The sequence below is a fragment of the Marmota flaviventris genome, chromosome 8 (genome assembly GCF_047511675.1).
Source record: "Marmota flaviventris isolate mMarFla1 chromosome 8, mMarFla1.hap1, whole genome shotgun sequence".
NCBI lineage: Eukaryota > Metazoa > Chordata > Mammalia > Rodentia > Sciuridae > Marmota > Marmota flaviventris.
The window spans coordinates 23,931,155-23,940,112 of record NC_092505.1 but is presented as its reverse complement, the minus strand read 5'-3'; the positions used below and the strand labels follow the sequence as shown (position 1 = coordinate 23,940,112).

At 35.3% G+C, this 8,958-nt stretch overlaps 1 pseudogene; it reads right to left on the bottom strand.

Moving 5' to 3' along the window:
- Positions 1 to 7,975: 7,975 nt before the first annotated feature.
- On the bottom strand, positions 7,976 to 8,729 carry LOC114087798 (small ribosomal subunit protein eS6-like; annotated as a pseudogene).
- Positions 8,730 to 8,958: the final 229 nt, after the last annotated feature.

Sequence of the window (8,958 nt, the reverse complement as noted above, 5' to 3'; positions counted from 1 at the left end):
CAGGCATGCACCACTGTGCTCAGTTCATTATTTTTTTTTAATAATAGGAAAACATATTTTATTCTGCAAAGGAAATTTGAAAAGTTGCTTTTGTAACCAGAACATTGAACTCATAAAACTAAAAAACATCCATTTTTATTTTGTTTCCTACCTTCCCCTTAAATCCATATTGGAGAACTAGTTATGTCATGAGTCATATTCATTATCTAAATAAACTCAGTTCAATAATTTATGTCTAGACAGAGTGATAATCAAAACTTTATTCTTGACTTAAAATCAAAGCTTATTCCTGTTCCAGGTGAGGTCTTCTACAGACCAAAACCTGTGTGGAAAACTTGGCAGACTAGGCAACACAAGCCTCTTTTCCCCCACTCCTGGCTTTTCTCTTTCTCCTGGCTTTCATCTCTCCTCCCTCTTCCTGCTAAGGAGGTTTCTGGCTAAATCTGGATCATGCAGAGGAAGGAACAAGAAAGGTCTCTCTTAACTAATCCTGTATGAGCTGATATCAGCTTGGTAGAGTTGGTGAATGGCTCTTGGATTGTGTGCAGGTGGGTTGGTTGTACACACTCTGTAGACTTTCAGAAACCCTGAAGTTTCTTGACTTGGACGGTCATCCTTCAGTTGGAAGGATGTTGGAAGATGTGCCACATTTTTCAAATAGTGGAATTTTACTTTCTTTCTTTTTTTTTAAACCATGCTCAAGGTGGGGAGAGAAATATTCCCTCTTTCCCTCCATACTAAAAAAGAGAAAACAAGCCATAGTACTCTAACATTTTTTTCCCCACAAATTTCTCTCTGAAATATCAATTTTCAACTTCTTAAACACTGTTGGCAGCTATAATGAGAGTAGTAAATTTAGGTTTTGACTAGTTCCTTTTCAAATATCGATGTGTTTCAATGAACCAGCAAATTTCACATCAGGAAAATAATTGGTATTTTTAATTTAAGGCCTCAATCATACCGGAAACAGAGTCCTATCTTAACAACCTCTATCTTAGGATCATCCTAAACAAACCACAAAGGCAAGATTCACTATTTTTTTTGCTTAATTTCCGGAACATCACAAGCTTGTCCCCTGGCTTGGAAGGAAATATGTGACAATAATGATACTTTAATTGGTTTATAGTCTTAAAGTATTTTGAGTTGGGAGTATTCTTTTGTTGTCTCTCCTGATTTCTAGAAGTCCTTTATGAACTTTGATAACTATGTATTACTTGACAGGGCCAGATATTGAATTAGATACTTATATTTGCTACAATTGTGTGTCTTTTTTTCCCCCAGTAATTACTCTTTTCACCTACATTTTGGGCATAATATAGTTCAAATAAGGGAAACATGTCAGTTCTACCTCTTTTGTGAACTTTAAAAACTTCATTTGGGAATTAAAAAAAGGCTCATCTGATTTTCCAAGTGTTTCTCCTGCTTCCATGTAGGAAGGACTTCCTTAGATTCCCCACACTAATAATAAATTATTAAAGCAGTCTCATGAGCAAGAGGGGGGAAATGTGGATCTGCTGACAGTGCTGTGACAAATATTCACATTAATTATAAAAAATAACAACAGTAACAGTGAAAGTTCAAAATCCAAGTTTGCTCTCAGAGCAGCTTTTTATCCCATGAGATAGGTTTCAACTTTCAACGTTGAATTTTCCTGAAAAAGAGACTGAAAACTGATCCCAAAGATTAGTTTAGCACATTCCACTTTTTGCTTTGGTTTCTAAAGAGAAAAAAAAATGGTGGGAATTGATGATGATCATCATCATCATTCAGAGCATGATAAGTTCAGTGTCCTGGTTCAGCTAAGTAGGGAATGAAAGGCTGTTTCAAATGCTGGGCATGGGTCACCTTCTAACACAGAGGTAAGACTTGTCATCAGAGATTAGAGAATAAATACAGGATAAGTTAGAGTAGATTAAAAATAAAAATAAATAAGAAATAAAAAAAATCAAATGACTTTGGACTATAGCTGATTTGAAAATCAGAGGACATTTTCAGTTAATGGAGGCAGTGTATGAGAAAGAGGGTCACCCACTTCAGGGAATTTTGATAATAAGTTGATAACATGCCAAGCTTTGGCTTTATTGGTCTTACTGCCTACTTGGGAATCTTTCCTGTGGGTCTGTTTAAAGGGCCCGCGAGGCTCTTGGCAAATGGTCTGTAAGGATGCCTTTCTTTTTGTTATAAATACAGGGTAATCACACGCCTCATTTGCCAGTTAAAGCTGTAATGGCTTATTCAGATCCATCATGCTAAGGGCTACTCAGGGACTGTGCAACAGACACATTGCTGCCAGTAAATACATTTAGCTCTCTTGTTACTCTACATTGTGATGTGCTGTTTCTTGAGTTGTTAAGAAAGCGTAGGTAAGGAAGGGAGAGAATTGTGTCCTGTCCTATCATTATAGTCCATTTCTTTGGAAAAAAAGAAAAGAAAACATGCAAAGTTAATAATTAGAAAATAGGCTGCTTTTGAATAAAACATTTGGATATTAATGTATTTTCCATGAATATAATACATCAGTTTATTAGTCAATCCACTAGTTTTCTGGACATGTTTAGTTATATGAATTAAATTATTAAAACTTAATCTACTGACCCTAACTATTTATTCTTCTTTAAAGATTATATTTGGTGGTGCATGTGTGTAATTCCAGAGACTCTGAAGGCTGAGGCAGGAGGATCATAAGTTTGAGGCCAGGCTCAGCAATTTGGACCCTGTCCCCGCCCCCCCCCCCAAAAAAAAAAAAAGGTTAAAAAGGATGTAGTTCAATGGTAGAATACCCCTGGGTTCAATCTCCAATACAAAAATCAATCATCAATCATATTTGCAAAGCTACTACTTAAACCTGTATAGAAATGACTCCTAACAGAATTTCAGTCTTAAGAGATGTCAAGAATAGTTTGTTTCTATTTCTCTTGTTTTAACTGTTACAATTTTCTTTTTTGAAAAAAAAAATTTACTTTTTAATTTTAAATGCTTTTGATACATGCTGTCTTTGAACAGAATGTAGTGAGATAGCTTCTCTGAGACACATGAAATATGTACATAAAGTTCTGACCTTGAAGCAGGATATCAGCAAGTGGCCTAGAACTTTTTGTCCATAAGCATACCTTGGATACTTTAGCATTTCAAAGAAGAGACTGCCACTTTGTTTCTCAGTCCAGCACTCAGGCTTCAACAGGCCCCACAGCCTGTGGGATGGAAGATACTTCTTCCTTTCACTCTTAGCTGTTTACAGGGATCCTGGACTACGGTTTGATAGACAGATATCTTCAGGGGACCCATGACACTAAGGTCACTGGTGTCATTTAGATTGATACTTGATGGGGCTAAAGACATAGCTCAGTTGGTAGAGTTCTTACCTTACTTGCACAAGGCCCTGGGTTCAATCCCCAACACCACACACACAAAAAATTAAAACAATAAATTGATAGACTCTGGTTGGGGACAGAGTGCTCTTAAAAACAAGACTCTTAGAGTTCACCCTCACTAACTTCATCTAGCTTCATATGTATTTCTTTTCTGTCTTAGAAGACTACTGCTCAGTACATGTCAAACTTTCCCTAAATGCTGGATAACATTCAATGACAAACCTCCTTGTGAAGATCACTCTCACTTGGATAACATTTCTGATACTGCTTGCACTTGCACATCATAAGACTTCAGAAAAATATTACTTTAATACTCTAAAGCATAATGTTAAAAATGAGACACAATACTGACTGATTGCTTTCTAAATGATAGAAAGTTAGGTGCTTAATGTGTATTATTTCATTTAAGAATACATGTGAATTTCACAGTATACTGAAAGGATGTCACTTATTCTACATATAACTCACAATGCAGAGGCAAAATTTCTTTATTTCTGCCTTATGTAGGAGTACACTGTTTACCAGCAAAGAGAAATGATTTATTTGTAGTATTTTCCTTAGAAAAAAATAATTAATGAAGTAAATAAAAAATAAATAGTCAAATCTAGCAAAGCATTATTGGCCTTAAAAAGGCAAGTTATTAAAACTGATACTATTCTCACATATTATATTGCCAGATTGAGGGGATGCATTTAATCATATATATTTTAATTACTTATTGTACTTAATGGATATTATAGTGGACAACACACTCTTGCAATCAAGAATAATATGTAAATTGGTTTTTAAAAGAAAGAAGGTTTTAGCCTTTACTCTGTGAGTGGTGTCAAAGGTCTAAATCAATATGTATTAGCATGCTGTACTTATACTACATTAAATCTTCCTCAAGGATTAAGACACCCACACACACATCAGTAACAACAGAAATACTCTTGGGAAGATAAAAATAGAATGATGTGAATGTTATGCTTGTTTATGTACCTAAAATGTATGCCCAAGACTTTTAGGAAATATAGTATGCACTTATCTGAATTAAATGGAAAAGAGATCAAATGAAGACCAATTTTTATCATGTATCTATTTATTCATTTGTTCACATGATAGTTTAGTCACACAGACACACACACACACACACACACACACACACAGATGCAGGCACTCTGTGGCCCCTGCTTTATTTTATTTTTCTCTTACATACCCACATACTATTTCATAGATGTGAGGTCGCATGCTTTCTATTCAACTTTAAGGTCATACACACACACACACACACACACACACACATACATATGTGTGTGTGTATGTATATGTATATATATAAAATTATTTTTTAAAAAACAGCTTTTGTTTATTTATTATACATATTTATTATGTAAACATTTTGCATATCATACAGTTCCCACATTGAAAGTTTATATAGCCCAATGCCGCAGTCCGGCTGAAGCAAAATAGCCGGGGGGTGACGAACAACTTGTGTAGATTGATACAGCAGGAGTGGAAGCCATTTATTGCAGGACAGGAGCAGTATTTATACATTCCACACAGCTTATCTAATTAGCATAAACTAGATACATCAGTCAACCAATAAGGAATCTCCACACTTAATGGCTCGCTGGTGTTACTTCACAAACCACTCCCTCTGGTATTTTGCCAGGCACTATCCAGACTTGTTTACAGACTCTAACATTTCTCTGGCAAAATGCCAGGCACCATCCTGACTTGTTTACAGACTCTAACAGCCCAATGGCTTTTAGTGTGCTCACAGATAGTACAGCCATCCCTACAACCAAGCCTAGAGCATTTTCATCACATATAATAAAATAAAAAACTATAACTGTTAGTAGTTACTCCTCTTTTCTCTCCCCATCCCCTACTTAACCCCACTCCACTGTCTCAGGCAATCACTTATCTACTTTCTGTCTCCTATATTTACCTATTATGGACACATAAAATAAATTAACAATATTCCTCATATCTCACTGTAATTATTTATCCTTTGACCAATATATCTCTATTCTACCTACTGCCAACTATCTACAAATTCTGGAAAAAGTTCATTCCACTATCTCTATTCTGTGCTTCTATGAGATCAACATTTTTTAGATTCTGCATATGAATGAGATCATGTGGTGTACCTCTTCTACACCTGGCTTATTTCAATTAACATAAATATTCTCTGGGTTCATCCATGATCTACAAATGATACGGTTTTGTTCATTTTTTTATGGCTGTTTTGAATAACATGTAAGTGCAGATATCTCTTAACATACTAATTTCAATTCCTTTAGATATACCCAGTAATGGGATTGCAGCATCATATGCTAATTCTATTTTTAATATTTTGAGGATGCTTCATATTATTTTCCATAATGACTATATTGATTCACATTCCTACTAACAATGTACAAGAGTTTCCCTTTCTCTACAATCTCAACAACATTTGTTACCTTTTTGTTAATGTAGTTATTCTAACTGGGGTGAGGTGATGTGTCATGGTTTTGATTGAATTTCCCTGATGATTAGTTTTGTTGAATATTTTTTCATATATATGTTGGCATTTCTTTTGAGAAATACCTATTCCTATCTTTAGCCCATGTTTTAATAGGGTATTTGTTTTCTTGCTATTGAGTTTATTTCCTCATACATTTTTATATTATCTCTTTATCAAATGCATACTTCATAAATATTTTCTATAATTCTCTAGGTAGTCTCTTCACTTTGTTGATTATTTCCTTTGTTGTACAGCAGCATTTTTAGTTTCAGTGTTACACCATTAATCTATTTTATTTTTTGTTGCCTTTGCTTTTGAGGTCCCATACAAATTATTGCCCAATGATGTTTTATTTGTTTTTAATATGTAAAACAGAAATCATGTATTCCTTGTTCCATTTAATATATTTCAAAGATAAAATGAGAAAACAAATTGTAAAAAATATGTAAGAAGTCCTCTTGGACACTAATAGCTACTATAATTTTATTTGTGTAATGACATCCTGACATCACTACTGGCAATGATGTGATAAAACTTATGACAGTTTGTGGTACACTTACTAGGTGCTAGACACTGTACTGAATTTTGCTTTATATGTAACAGCCTACTTAATTTTTATAGATAGTAGTAGCCTCACTTTACTGATAGAGAATATGGATTCAAATATACAATTATTGTACAACTGCTGTGGTATTTGTGAAAATAGGAATCGCTTCTGAGAGGCACATAGCAGAGCAGCCCGAACTCTGGGGACAGAGCCTCTGGGTTCAAACCCTGGGCTCTGCCACTTCCTTGCAGCATGATTTGGGCAAACTGCATATTCCCTTCCCTTCAGTGTCTTTATTTGTGAACTCTAGTTAACATTACTTAACTCACAGTGGTTATTACTATTAATGGAGGTCATGTCTGCAAGGCACTTTAGAATTGTGCCTGGCACATAGTATGTGCTATAAAAGTGTCTGCTTAATAAAATAAAGTGATTCTCAGTTACCTTTATCTGATAGGAAAAAATTCATAGGCAATTTACAAATGTATCATTCAGGAATCTTTGTGAGTTTGTTGTTATCTACAGATCTAAAAAGATCATGTAAAGTTATTTGGAGGTAATACTAGATTCAGGAGAGGACAAATTACCAGATATTCCTCAGATAATAAGAATCTTTTGTGTAAGTCATGTCTACATGATGTCCCATATTGCTGAAGCACCACCAAAATTTGACTATCCCGGCTCCAATCTGAGGGCTCAGCTCAGACTAGAGCCTACAGAAACCCATTCACTTTAGAAAATATGGAACTCCTATCCTAACTTCTCCTCCTCTCTAGATAGGAACCAAATGGTGATCTGTTCACTTATAAGCATTAGTCACTTCTGTTGCTGGTGTGTTATGCCTCTCTTCCTGGGCAGGAGCACTGAGGGTCAAACAAACCAAAAGAAAAGGACTCAGTTATATCCATACTGATATTGGATTCAGTACAAAGATTGAGTGCTAAATGATATAAGTGATAAAATAATTATTCTTGTGCAAAACATACTTTCCATTCTGCTGTTAGAATCATAGTGAGTGCTCTTGTAGATTAGAGTGATAAGATTGCCCAGAGACTGTCTCACAAAGGTTATCTTTCTATTGAGAAATATCTCTTAAACAGATTTCATATACATCCTTGGTAACTCTTCTTAATACTTAAAAATTTCACTACCAGGAAATGGGTGGCTGAATTATAACGTTGCCTCCGGTCTACTCTGACACCCTTTTGCAATTTGGCAGCCTCATGAAGCACTTAAGCTGCTTAGTGCTTTCAGTCTGACACTTGGAAATTGGTCATCAGCTAACAATTCTTGGCTTAATTTTACCGATGCAACTCTGAGGCTACAAATGAAAATGAAGAAGTTTTTATTTTCTAATTTGGGGTTTAAATCTGCAGTTATTACATATTCAGGTTTTGATTAGATGTATGCATTGTGCTTTGTGTCTCGTAAATTTTGATGTGAAGATTATATATAGGCATGTATGGATTGCATACTTTGTGTAAGTTGTACAAAGTATTTCATAATTCCTAAAACAATCTGGGGAACTCCTTAAATTGAATTGCTATTTTTTTGGAAGTATTTCTCTTAAAAATTTTTATTTTTGACTGGACTTAAAGTAGAAGTTCTCAGAGAAGACAGGCTGTGTCTCTTGGTGATTTGTTCCTGGCATTTTTCTTTAGCTTCTTTAATTCTCTTGGCCAAAAGTGTAGCATATTCTGAAGCCTCTTCCTTATTCTCCTTAGTATGCTGTTTCTTTAGAACAATACACTGGCACTTGTGTTACAAGACATGGGGAGTAACAAGACACTGAATCTTTGGTGCTTTGGTCCTGTTTTTTTTTTTAAACTTCCTTGTTTTAAGGGTTTTCTGACAGCATATTGGCAGACATCATCTTCCTTAGAGAGTCTGAAAAGTTTGTGGATTCTGCTAGCTCTTTTGAGTCCCAGTCTGCAAGGCACAGTAGTATCCCTAAATCCAGGAATATCCTTCTTTTCTTTTCTTACAATAACCAAGTTGAGAATAGATTGGCATTCACAATGCAGCCTTGAACAGATTTGCACTTTTTCTTTCCAGTTGGAGTTGATCTATAACAGGAATGTCCCTTACTCAGTAGCAGACGAACACAGACATGGGTCAAGACACTCTGCTTCATGGGGAAACCTTGTTTGTTGCTCCCACCACAGATATAGACCACATAATCCTTCTATTCTTCACCCAGAGCATAAGCAGCAACTTCTGTGCCCGTACAATTCTCATAAAATGTACGAAGTTTGCATTCATCATCCACTTCCATGAGTTTCTGGCAATGAGTGGCCAAAAAGGAGATATTCAGCTTCATCTTGGTACAGCTGATCACCTACAAGGCGCCATGAAAAAGAGCTGAACTGCTATTTTTTTCTTTTCAGATTAAGATACAGAAAATAAATGAACCATGTATCAGAGGTTATACTGACAAAGAAACTTCCTGGAAAGTTTTGCAATTTATAGAAGAGGTACAGTGGCATCAAGCATGACTCAGTAGAGATTTTAAATCTTGAGAGTTTCTGTATTATCCAAATAGGAATTGT